The sequence below is a fragment of the Triturus cristatus genome, chromosome 12, assembly GCF_964204655.1.
Source record: "Triturus cristatus chromosome 12, aTriCri1.1, whole genome shotgun sequence".
NCBI classification, from domain to species: Eukaryota; Metazoa; Chordata; class Amphibia; order Caudata; family Salamandridae; genus Triturus; species Triturus cristatus.
Window position 1 is genome coordinate 210,279,789 of NC_140595.1, and position 13,903 is coordinate 210,293,691.

Below are 13,903 nucleotides of genomic sequence, written 5' to 3' on the forward strand. Positions count from 1 at the left end.
GTATATTTAAACAGTGTTGCTTCCGCGTGCCTATAGGGGGCACTGTGTGGCTCTGCCTTGTCTTTTTTCTGCCCCAAAAGGAATGATGGAGTTGCATATAAGTGCTATCCCTCTGTGTCTTATGTTGGTTCCTTTCTTTCTCTGCCTTCATATACTGATTTGGTCTTAGCTCCTACTATATTCTCATCAGTTGAAAGTTTTTTTTTAAACTTCTTTTTTTTCCAGAGTGCAGGGGAACAATGTCCTCTCTTAAAACTTCAGGGTTTAAGCCTTGTAGGGACTGTCACAAACAGACGTCTGTTACATATCCCCACGAGGTATATCTCTGGTTTTTGGGGTACGACTCCAAGTCTTGCAAGGAGTGTGCCCTTGTTCGAGGCATGTGGGCTGCTGAATTCATATCTGTGCATAGATCGCCGCCTAGTGTTGGGTCCGGATGTTTGCACGTTGTTGTCCTGGAAGAGTCTTCGAAGTATCCTTGGATAGGTGACTCCTCCCCTGGACTACAGTGCGCATGGGCATCCCCTCCATCCTCAGATTGTTTTTTTCCGCCATTGGGTTCGGATGTGCTATCTTAGCTCAAGTTAGGAAAAACTTTTGTCGAGGCCACAAGGCCTTTAGTTCGCGTCGGTACTGTTTATCGATCGGGTTTCGATACTATCTGTTAGTTTACTGACTTTCAGCACCGACTTTGTTCGCATTTACCTGTCCATCGACTACTTCGACGATGGAATCGAGGACGCCATTCAAAAGGTGTCCGGTATGTAATGCGAAGTACCCACACATCGACGTCCATCCGGTGTGCAACAAATGCCTTTCGCCGGACCACGACGAATCGACATGCATGGCCTGTGCCCGATTCCGTTCCAAGAAGACTCTGCGGAATCGTCGAGCGGCGAGGCTCGAGGCGCAGCACGCGGCACCGGCCCCAGCTGACATCTTCGACGAAGCCGACGACGTCGAAGAAGTAGATGTCTTACCCTCCGGTCCCGTTTCCGACCACGACCCCGGTTCGGACGAGGCCGACGAGTCACTCTTCCACAGAGGTGAAGACGACACCGAGGTAGGAGACGACGACGAGGCCTTAGGGGCCGAAGAGAGTAGCGCCGATGATGAACAAGGCCTACCTGTTCAAACCGAAAACTCACCAGTGCCACAGACTATGGCTCCGGTCGAGGGATCGCCTTCGGGCCTTACCCGAGACCTATCACACAGTCCTTCGGCCCCGCCCTCGGGCCCGGCCTCGGATGTTCAGCGGCAGCCATTACCGCTTAAATTAGCTGGTTTCCCTTCCACGAAACCGAAACCGAAAGCTGCTCAAGCTCCTACGAAACCGAAACTGAAAGTGGCGCAAGTCGGATCGAAGCCTTCAACACCTTCGACGCCAGCGCACCGTGTCGGCACCGACCGCACCAAGAGAGACTTCGGTGCCGAACTCGAAAGGGGCGACGTGGGAGTCGACAAACGGAAGAAGGTCATCGGCGCCGACAAACCTGCTCGGTTACCGGCTTCGACGCCGCCGACACCGAGGGCCGTACCGCCTGCTACGCCTCGCATCACTCCCTCGACGACACCAAAACCTCACGTGTCGAAGACGTCGACGGTGGTCTCCGCACCTCGACTCGATGCACCACTGGCGCCGAAGATATCTACAGCCGCGACCCAGACCGGGGCCACGTCCTCTAAGGCGCCCCGAGTACGACCTGGTGCACAGCCAGGCTGCAAAACCACGGCTGCCCTCCAGGACCCGTCGGGTTCCGGTTCGATCGGGGCTCCAGCGGTTTCGTCGGTGCCGACCAACATTACCTTCGGCTTGCCTCCATCCACAATCCCGAAGGTGTTTCAACTCAGGACACGGGTCACCAAGACTACGGTTACACCTGTTGAGACGCCTCCGTCACACGTCATCGACGCCAACACTGGCAGGATGATTCTCCACGACCGAAGGATAACTTCGGAACCGCCATTGGAACCTTTCAGGATCCCGCTAAAGAGGAAGCTGCCGGTGGACTCAGAACCTCTCCTGTATGAACCTTTCCATTCACCCTACCAGGATCCACACCAGGCCTCCCCCACACGCTCCGACACGGATGCATTGGGGGACTACATGGATGAACAAGTCCCCTACCATGTGGACACGGACCCTGATGACCAGCAGGACCCTGACCAAACTTGGGGCGACCCTGCAGACCCCAGTGCACCTCTGGATGCACAGGACCCACAGCTATATGGGGCAAAAACATCACCCACAGAGGATACTGCAGCGTTCAACGCTCTGATTGAACGTGCGGCAAACAACCACGATGTGCAGCTTCACTCTGATATCATCGAAGATGACTTTCTAATGGACACCTTTGCATCCTCAGAAAGACATGTAAAAACTCTGCCGATGTTGAAGGGGGTCCTCAAGCCAGCCACTGACATTTTCAAGGAACCCACCAGGGCACGAGTGATAAACCCCAGGATCGACAAAAAATACAGATCAGCCCCTGGGGATCCTACTTACATCAGAGGCCAATTACCACTCGACTCCATCGTTGTGGCGAATGCCCGCAAGAGGGCACACTCGCAGACAACGGGTGACGCTCCTCCCCCGGACAAAGAGTCCAAGGTGCTAGAGACCTCCGGCAAGCGAGTTGCCGCACAAGCTGCAAACATATGGCGCATAGCTAACACTCAAGCGCTCCTCGCTCGCTACGATAGAGCGCACTATGACACGCTGGAACAACTTCTTCAACACCTCCCTGACCCCTACAAAGAAGGTGCAGAAATCCTTATCAGAGAGGGACAGCTACTCACAAATGCTGCCATCAAATGTGCACTAGACGCTGCAGACACGGCTGCCAGAGCCATCAACACTAGCGTCATCCTACGACGTCACGCCTGGCTACGTATCTCAGGATTCAAGCCTGAGGTACAAAACAATATACTTAACCAGCCCGTCAACCCCGACTATTTGTTCGGGCCTGAGGTTGACACCACCCTCGAGAAGATAAAAAAGGACACGGACACTGCAAAGTCCATGGGCGCCCTACAAACTCAGTCCTTTCGGAGCGGCTCCTTTCGTCGCCCCGGAAACAAGGGAGCAGGCAGAGGACAGGGGTCACAACAAACATATAACAAGGGCAATACGCAGACCACCTACGATAAGAACACCCGAGGTGGCTATCGTGGCTCCAGTACCAAGGGCAGAGGACGTGGCTACGGCAACACCAGGTCCTCCCCCAAGAACAAGCAGTGACGCCCTCTCCCTTCCTCCCGACCACATAACACCTGTCGGGGGAAGGCTACAACGGTTCCTGTCCATGTGGAACTCCATCACCACGGACAGGTGGGTCAAAGATATTATAAAATACGGTTACTGTCTGGAGTTGACCTCCACTCCACCCACAATACCACCAAGAAACCGTCCTATGTCCTCAGAGCACTTAACGCTCTTACAGCAAGAGGTAGAAAGTATGCTTCTAAAAGGCGCTATCGAGGTCGTACCCATCCACGAGCAGGGCACGGGGGTTTACTCCCTCTACTTCTTAATCCCAAAAAAGGACGGGTCGCTCAGGCCTATATTAGACCTGAGACCCCTGAACCAGTACATTCTTTCAGAGCACTTTCACATGCTCACTCTACAGCAAGTTCTTCCGCTTCTCAAGCAGGGAGACTTCCTAGCATCACTGGACCTCAAGGATGCGTATTTTCACATACCCATCCACCCCTCACACAAAAGGTACCTCAGGTTCACTGTTCAGGGGCAGCACTATCAGTTCAAAGTCCTTCCCTTCGGCGTGACAACAGCGCCCAGGGTTTTCACGAAGTGCCTAGCTACGGTGGCGGCACATTTACGGAGACAGCACATACACGTCTACCCCTACCTAGACGACTGGCTCGTTCAAGCGAGGTCAGCCCAGCAATGTGCAAGCCACGTGTCCCGTACCATTCACCTTCTTCACAGTCTGGGATTCTCACTAAATTACCCAAAGTCCCATCTCCAGCCCGCACACGTACAACAGTACCTAGGTGCGACTATAGACACTCTGGCGGCCACAGCTCAGCCAAATTTAGTGAGGATCAACAGCATACAACTGCTGATCTCCAAGTTCAAACCCAATCACTCACTTCCAGCGCGAGTGTTTATGCAGTTGATAGGCATGATGGCCTCCTGCATCTTCATAGTCCCGCACGCGAGGTTACATATGCGCCCACTTCAGGAGTGCCTAGCACGTCAGTGGAATCAGGCTCAAGGACAGTTGAAAGACCTAGTGTTGGTGAGCGGTCGGGCGTACAACTCTCTGCATTGGTGGAATCCACAAAACCTTTGCAAGGGCCGACCGTTCCAAGAGCCTGTCCCACAGATAGTACTGACAGCGGACGCGTCTCTCCAGGGTTGGGGAGCTCATGTACTCCACTACACAGTGCAGGGACTATGGACGACACAACAGAAGAAGATGCACATCAACCTTCTCGAACTGATGGCAATCTTCCTGGCCATGAAGGCTTTCAAAGTACACCTGTGCAACAAGGTCGTGTTGATCCGGACGGACAACATGACCGCAATGTACTACATACAGAAGCAGGGAGGAACACACTCTCCACAGTTGTCTCATCTGGCTCAGAGCATGTGGAAGTGGGCCATTCAGAGGAACATGTTCCTCATGGCAGAACACCTCCCTGGCAAGGACAACCAGATGGCGGATCTGCTCAGCAGACACAGCCACCAGATGCACGAGTGGGAGTTACACCCATCGGTACTCAAACCGTACTTCCAGCAGTGGGGTCACCCAGAGATAGACCTATTCGCGACAAGCGAAAACGCAAAATGCCAAAGCTTCGCCGCCAGATTCCCACATCCGCAGTCGCAGGGCAATGCGATATGGATGAACTGGTCAGGCAGATTTGCGTACGCTTTTCCCCCAGCACCGTTGATACCGCTGGTGGCTCGCAAACTCCGACAACACTCCCTGACACTCGTCCTAGTTGCTCCCACGTGGGAACGCCAGCCGTGGTACACCACCTTCCTCGAACTTTCCGTGGTGCCGCATCAAAGGCTGCGGATCAAACCCGCGCATTTGACGCAGAACCATGGAGAGATTCAGCACCCAGATCCGCAACAGCTGAACCTGGCGATCTGGCTCCTGAAGTCCTAGAGTTTGGCTATCTCAACCTGCCACCTGACTGTATGGACATCATCAAGGAGGCCAGGAGACCCACTACCAGAGCTTGCTATGCAGCCAAATGGAAACGGTTCGTCATTTATTGCGGTAATAATGACGTTAACCCGCTGGACGCATCCATCCAAAACATCATCTGTTACCTCTTACACCTATACCGATGCAATCTGGCGTACACCTCTATACGTGTCCATTTGACCGCGATCTCAGCCTATCTGCAAACCAGGCAGCACCTCTCTCTATTCAGAGTACCTGCCATCAAAGCATTCTTGGAAGGGCTCAAACGAGTCATTCCACCTAGTCACCCACCGGCTCCAATGTGGAACCTCAACTTGGTCCTCACACGCCTGATGGGTCCACCTTTTGAACCTCTACACTCATGCGAGATTCAATTCCTTACCTGGAAAGTGGCCTTCCTTGTAGCGATCACTTCCCTACGAAGAGTTAGTGAACTCCAGGCACTAACCGTTCAAGAACCATTTATACAGGTTCACGCCAACAGGGTCGTGCTACGTACCAACCCCAAATTCATGCCCAAAGTAATATCGCAGTTCCACATGAATCAAACTATTGAACTGCCCGTTTTCTTCCAAAACCCACAAACTGTTGCAGAAAGGGCACTACATACACTAGATGTACGGAGGGCCCTCATGTACTACATCGACAGGACTAAACCCTTCAGGAAGACAAAACAACTGTTCGTTGCCTTTGCCCCACAACACAAAGGTAACGCCATCTCCAAAGCAGGGATAGCCAGATGGATAGTTAAGTGTATTCAAATCTGTTATCAAAAGGCAAAACGCACATTAACTATTCCACCACGAGCCCACTCAACCCGCAAGTTGGGGGCTTCCATGGCCTTCCTAGGAAATATTCCCCTGCACGATATATGCAGAGCAGCCACATGGTCCACTACACACACATTTACAAAACACTATTGCGTAGATGTGCAGTCAAAACAGCAGGCAGCTGTAGGACAGGCTGTTCTCAAAACACTTTTTCAGACCGCTGCAGCTGGCACGGGTAGCCGCCGCCAATAGAGGGCACTGCTATGTATTCTATGCACAGATATGAATTCAGCAGCCCACATGCCTCGAACTGAATATGCTACTTACCAGTATGCATCTGTTCTTGGCATGTAGGGCTGCTGACATTCATATCGCCCTCCCTCCTCCCCGGCGCCTGTCGCAGCTGCAGCTCTCAGAATTACTGCAAGCATGGTCATCACTTTCTGTATCTACTCCATCACTGCCACAATGGCGAAAAACAATCTGAGGATGGAGGGGATGCCCATGCGCACTGTAGTCCAGGGGAGGAGTCACCTATCCAAGGATACTTCGAAGACTCTTCCAGGACAACAACGTGCAAACATCTGGACCCAACACTAGGCGGCGATCTATGCACAGATATGAATGTCAGCAGCCCTACATGCCAAGAACAGATGCATACTGGTAAGTAGCATATTCAATACATCTGAAGGTGATTCTGGAATGTCGACCAAAGCTGTATGTTGCAGAATACTGAAAGAGGTCATGGAAGTCCAGTCTGAATTCAAGGGTAGGGACCTGTTCCTGCTCTGAGGGCCATTCCTACAGCAGATCATCATCACGGTCTAAGCCTTCCAGTAAGTTGAAACAGATGCACAAGAAGGTCAAACAGGACTCATCCCTATCCCGCCAATCTCTGCCAGAGAAGTTGCAAGAATATCAGAGTGCCTTAGTCTTGCTCCCAGTCTCCTGCTGTGGAGCTGAATATTATGCTGATCATGAAGCATCCCAAGTTTCCAGAGTCATCAGTGGCATTGCAACAGATTGAAGCTTTTAAGGAGCCTATGCTGCAAATTTGTGACACTCTTCCGGCTTCCTCAGACATCCCTATGAACCCCAAGGATCCGCGGAGACCTCCAGTCAGGATACTACTAACGGATTAGTCTTCAGCACTGTCTGCCTCCTGAACCCGTCTCGAGTTCCACTACCGTTTCGAAGCAGACTTCCAGTCCATCTGCGAAATCAACGCTGGGCTTTTTTCTATCGACGCCGGGCCCCAACGCCACCAGAGGAGGGCTCTCTATCTCAACTGCTACCAAGGTTGCCTTTTGAAGCTGTATCAATACCCTAGTCCCAGCTCAGTCCTATTCTGAGAGTACCATGCCCTCCAACACTCCATCAACTTTTCTGTTCCAACTCTGATCAAAGTCAACACATTTTTTGAGCTCAGCAGAAGGAGAAAGCAAATACATGAGTGGGAACTTCATCCCCAAGTTCTTCTTCCCTGTTTTCAACAATGGGGATTCCCACATATAGACTTGTTCGCCGCAGCAGAAAACGCAAAATGCCCAAGCTTCGACTCTAGGCTCCCACACCCACTCTCAAAGGGCAGTGCCCTATGGATGAACTGGTCAGGTATATTTGCCTACGCTTTTCCGCCTCTCCCGCTCACTCGGTGTCTGGTTCGGAAGCCCAGGCAGTCATCCCTCACACTAATTCTATTAGCTCCCACATGGGCCTGTCAGCCATGGTACACCACCCTGTTGGAGCTATCACTAGTTCCACATCAAAAGCTACACCTCAACTCCAGTCTCCTCACACAAAACCATTGAGAATTCCGACATCCAAATCCCCAAAAACTGAACCTAGCGATCTGACTCCTGCAGTCATAGAGTTTGGTTATTTAAATTTACCACCAGACTGTATGAATATTCTAAAAGAAGCAAGAAGGCCTGCTACGGAGCAAAGTGGAAAAGATTTGTTGTATACTGTAATAACAAAATCAATCCTTTAGATGCTTCAATACAAAACATTATCTGTTACCTGTTGCACTTACAGCAATGTGCACTAGCTTGTGCATCTATTCGTTTGCACCTTGCAGCAGTAGCTGCGTATTTGCAGAACAGGCAGCATCTGTCACTATTCAGAAATAAATGTTTTCATGGAGGGGTTGAAGAGAATAACACCACCAAGGATTCCTCCTGCCAGAGTTTGGAATCTCAACATTGTTCTCACAAGGCTCATGGGTCTACCTTTTGAACCATTGCATAAGTGCCCCTTGCAATTTCTCCCATGGAAAGTTGCTTTCCTCATTGAAATCACATCACTGAGAAGAGTTGGTGAGCTACAGGCATTTACTTTAGAAGAACACTTCTTTCAGCTACACAAAGACAGGTTAGTTCTACGCACCAACCCTAAATTCCTTCCCAAAGTGATTTCTGCTTTTCGTATAAACCAAGCAGTTGAGTTACCAGTCTTTTTTTCTGAACCTGATTCTGTAGCAGAATGCGCTTTTCACTCACTTGATGTTAAAAGAGCTTTATTGTACTACATAGATAGAAAAAAAGATTTTTGCAAAACAAAATAACTGTTGTACATGTTCCGCCTCACAAAGTCTATCCCATCCCTGAATCTGGTATTGCATGATGAATTGTTAAATGCATTCAAACATGCTACGCTAATGCTAAAATAAATTTATCCGTGCCCCCTGGAGTGCATTCCACTCGTAAAATAGGGGCTTCTGTGGCCTTTTTAGGTAACATTCATCTAGTTGACATATGTAAAGCAGCTACATGGTCTACACCACACACATTTACCAAACACTATTGTGTAGATGTATCTGATAGAGACGTCTAGCCGCAGATTCCTTAACTTAGAATGTTCCCAGGCGTCAGACTGGATCCGGAAAACTTTTCCTGCAGCAGCACCTCTGCGCGCCTGGGGGCGGTGCCGTCTGGCTCCGCCCTGACATCCCCGGACATGACGTCAGTGGAGCTATATATGCCCCTCCCAGTGCGCTGACGTCAATTTTCTTCTTTTCCGCGTTCGAACGCGGATCCTGGGAAACCAACAGTTCCTTGGCCTGGTTTTTGGGCCCTCTCGGCACCGTGTGTGTGTCGGTGGGTGGAACAGTGTACAATGCCTTCTGGCTTTAAAGCTTGTGAAGCCTGTGCACGTCAGATGTCTGGCACTGATTCACACCTCATATGTATGTGGTGCCTCGGCGTGCACCACGACTCCAAGGACTGTGACGCCTGCCAACGAATGAAGCCAAAGTCCTTGAGGGAGCAGCGCATGAAATTGCTGGCCGCACGGCTGTCCAGTCCAGCTCCCTCCCGTAGCCGGTTAAAGGCCTACGGTGTCCTCCGTATCCACCCTTTCCGGGGGTTGGTGCAACACGTGCCCAAATGGAGGCCTATTCTAAGGCACTCCAGGCTTGTTTTCAGTCGCCCCCTCTCCCTGGTGCGTTTTTGGGCCCCACAGAGGTAGCAGGCACTGTGGCCGGGTCATCGTCTGCGGACGTCGCACAGGCTGTGGACGTCGCCTCCGATTCCGGGTGCGACGCCGACAAGCCAGGGCCCAGAGCACGGCCCTCCCCGTCGTTCAGCGCATAGCCCTGTAGGGCTCCCTGTGCCGACGTCGGAGGCGGCGCCGGTGACGCCGGCCTTACCGGCGGCGACGCCGATCTCGGCACCAGGTACTGCCACAGGCTCTGCGCCGGCGCCTTGTACTCTCTAGTGAGGTTGTCAGCGTCCTGGCAACAGCATTCCGGCGCCATTCGACGTCGGTTCCGGCGTCGAGCTGGCTTCCCTTGGTAGATGATTTCCCCAGGACTCCTCGGGCGGCTGTACGTCTCCCCCGCGGCGTCCGTTAACGCCGGTGCTCCCATCTACGCCTCCTCCTGTGAATCCTGGGACTTCCCTGGACTCCCCTGATCAAGGGGCCAGGGTGCAAGTTCGTTGTGTATCCTGGCCTTCCGGTAAGTCTCCGGCCTCGCCACACCTCATGTCCAGTGGTAGACATAGCCTTCAGCCGTCTCCTACTGACCATTTGTTATCTCCTACTTGGATGGCAACTGAGTCTAGTGCTGCCTTCGCGCAAGATATTCAGGGGTGGCTGCTGTGCTTGGCCTACAACCCCCTATGGTGCCTATACTTTCTGATCCTTTATTGGATCTGCTCCATTTGGAGCCTGTTGAGGTAGAACCTTTGCTGCCCTTCGGGGACTCGCTATTTGACACCCTGCGTGGCACTTGGTGCAGACCCTCTTCGGGTGACCCGGTTGATCGGGCTATTGCCCATAGGCACCGCCTGGCACCAGGTGATCCTCTTTGTCTGTCTCTTCACCCGCCTGCTCAAGGCCTAGTTGTTCAGGCAGCTTTTTATTTGTACTCTTCGCACTCTTTACCATTGTTACCTCCCACGAGAGAGTCTCGGTGGCTGGATGATTGTGGCCGCAGGTTTTTCGCCTCGCTAGCGCAGGCCTCCGGGCTTTAAATACAGCCTGTTTTTGCACGCGCATCTGCTGCTCTTTGGGACTGTTGCTCACCTTCTCCCTTCTATTCCAGAAGGGTCACGTACGGAATTGCTCCTCATTCTTCTGCATGGAAGATGCATGGTGCAATTTTCCCTTTGGTCTTCCCTGGACACAACTGACTCTATGGGACGGGTCCTGGCTCGCACTGTGGCTTTACGTCGCCATGCTTGGCTGCGCGACAGTCTCTTCCCTGATCCTATTCGGGATGCCCTCAGGGATCTTCCGTTCAATGGAGTGTATAATATAAATATGCCACATCAAAGTTCAAAAACAGTTTCGAGCTGAAAAAGCAAGGACCACTCGTGTTGCGGGTTATCATGCCACTGCCGAGATCTTACACTCGATAGAAGCTTTCCAAATATTGGATTTTTTAACACCTGAATTGTACAACCATCTAATGAACATACTGTATGCCATACTGTGAAGCCCTGAGGAAGTCTCTTTGGGAGACGAAATGCGTTGGCTATGTCTATGATCATTTGTTCTTGGAGAAATAAAGAAAAATCCTTTTAAGAAAAATAAAGAGAAACTACTTCAAGAAACACGTATCTTGGATTCGCATGCCTTTTCCTGTGCTAACTGTTTTTGAACTTTGATGTGGCATATTTATATTATACCGTATTGTGCTGAACCTTTTTGTATTGAATGTTATTGTAGGACTTGTTCCTATTTAAGGAGCATAGAGAGGAGTGCTCCTTGGTTTCGTGCACTATCTGATACTTCGACACATTGTTCATCTGTTGAGTGCGGTCTTGAATAGCCTCTACCCTCATTCTTTTGGTTTTCACTCTCCTCAGAGAGGTCTTTTCCTCCTTCCATTCGGGGACCTTTACTTCTGGCCTCACTTTTGCTAAGGTTGTGCCTCATTTTTCTCCCACTCTGTCTTGCGGGGGACCCTTGTTTGGTCACGTTTTCATTGTTTCAACGTTTTCCCACCTGCTCTGGCTCCCCTCGGTGCTGTTACCCAATGGGTTCCTGCAGGCTCTCTCCTTCATACAGTGTCCGTGTGTCCTGCCCTAGTCTACTTCTTCTGCCATTTCCTACAGTGTCTGTCTCCTTGGTGCCCTTTTTAGGCTGCTGGCCTCTTGCAGTTTGGTGCCTCTGGGCTGCTCTGCTGCCCTACACGAAGTCCTTGCATCCTTCGTATGGCTCCAGAGTCCACACAACGTGCTTGGGTTCCTCCCTGTCTTTGCTCTGGTTGGTGAAGCCCCACTGCTTGTACTCTGCCTTCACATACTATGGCACCATCGCCTGGTCATGGCGTGTCTTCTACCTTCCGTGCTACCAGCAGCTTGCGTCATAAATTGGCACTTTGCCACTTATGTCACTTGTGTCTTACTGGTGCCGATTTCCGCAGAGCTACTTTTTGCAGTTGTGCTCTTTAGGCTGGTATGCAAGGTCTCTGTCTTACCGGCTGCCGTCTCTCACGGCTTGGCTGCCATCTGCATCTACAAGACTCGCCATATCTGGGATTTGGTTTCTTCTCCATGCTGGCGCTTTCTGGGTGAGGGGCAACGTATTGCCTCTACTGTCCCACGTGCAGTTGTGGGTACAAGTTCCTCAGTGTTCTTTCACACTGTTTTCTGGGATGACCTGTACTTGTTTAGGCTTTTGTCGCCGCTTCAAATCCTGGAGATCTTTCCCACTCTGGGTGGGTTCATCTCCCTCTTTCGAGTCCTTCACTTTCACTTAGCCTCAACCCACTTTCCATAACTGGGTTCTTTCCTGCTGTTCGTGACAGCTTCTATTGCCTTTGCCTCCCACTGCTTCCTCTTCCTTTAGCGCGTCAAGCTCTGGTGGTTACCTGCGATCTGTCCTCCTTACGGTGGTAAGTCACCTTATGGACCCCTACGTTCTTTCAAAAACTTCATGGGATTCAGTCGTAGACCCGCCTCCTCTGTGGTTATGGCTTTGGTATCTATTCCAAGTTAAGGAATCTGCGGCTAGACGTCTCTATCAGATGTACGAGTTACTTACCTTCGGTAACGATGTATCAGGTAGAGACCTAGTCTAGCAGCAGATTCCTTAACTTAGAATATCCCCAGGTGTCAGACTGGATCCGGAAAACGTTTCCTGCAGCAGCACCTCTGCGCACCGGGGGGCCGTGGCGTCTGGCACCGCCCTGACGTTGCCCCCGGGCATTTTTGCACACTGTTCCCATATTCTCAGTTATTTGTTTTGGTGATGGCTCCGCGCTCTGACGCGGAAAAGATTTTCCAATGAATACTGATGTCAGCGCACCGGAAGGAGCATATATAGCTCCACTGACGTCATGTCCGGGGGCAACGTCAGGGCGGTGCCGGATGGCACCACCCCCCGGTGCGCAGAGGTGCTGCTGCAGGAAACGTTTTCCGGATCCAGTCTGACACCTGGGGATATTCTAAGTTAAGGAATCTGCTGCTAGACTATGTCTCTACCAGATACATCGTTACCGACGATAAGTAACTCGTACGTTAGCACAACAACAAACTAATGTATGAACTGCAACATTCAGAGGTTAGCCACCGCTTAGGGAGTATACTGCTTTGCAGTCTGTCCAAAGCATGTGTATCTACAGCACGCATGCCTGAAACGGATAATCTTATCTACCTAGTAAGCATCTGTTCTTGGCATGTAGAGCTGTGGATTCACATGCGCTCCGCCTCCCTTGGTACCTGTAGTTGTTGCAGTTCTTGATTATAGATATCTGAAAGAGACACGTTAGTGATAGATTCCTTACCTTAGAAAATCCCCAGACGTCAGACTGGATCCGGAAAGTTTTCGTCAGCAGTACCCCTGCGTGTCGGTAGGCATCGTTGTACGGCTCCGCGTACGTCGTTGGCGTCGAAGTCGCCGAGATGACATCACTGGAGCTACTTAGACGTGCTCACGCGCGCTAAAGTCAGTTCTTTCTTTTTCCGCGCCAGCAAACGCAGATCCGGAGAGAGCGGTACCCACAGTCATTTTTTGACTGAGTTTTTTGGGACTTTTGTCTCTGTTTTTTTAATACTTACAATCCAGATGCATAGGGATGCCCGGTTTCAAGTCTTGCGCAGCCTGTCCCCGCACAATGTCGGTGACGGATCCGCACCGTGAGTGTCTCTACTGCCTGGGGCGTGACCACGACTCTGAGTCGTGCTCCCACTTCCGGGTCATGGCCCGAGATTTGGCTCCGCGCCGTTCTAGGTCCCGGTCCCGTGGGAGGTCGAGGGACCGGCCACATAGCCATCATCACCATTCCAAGTCTTCACCCTCAAAGTCAGGTAAGGCGAAGCACAAGAAGTTGAAGAAGCGCCATTGCTCTTCCCCTAGCCGGACGCGCAACGCGGCTGAGGGTGCAGGTGGCGCGGCCCCGGCGGAGCCTCCGCAGTTGCCGATGGCCTATCTGACCTTTCCGGGTCCATCGGCGACTCCTGCCCAGCTGCAGGAGTTCCTGTCATCTATGGCACGTGTCTT

The 13,903-nt window shown here is 51.6% G+C and overlaps 1 protein-coding gene across 1 annotated transcript in view; it reads left to right on the forward strand.

Moving 5' to 3' along the window:
• The window catches only part of EDC4 (enhancer of mRNA decapping 4), a 777,931-nt gene that overhangs the window by 712,345 nt on the left and 51,683 nt on the right, over nucleotides 1-13,903 (forward strand). The gene's annotated exons all lie outside the window — the stretch shown is intronic.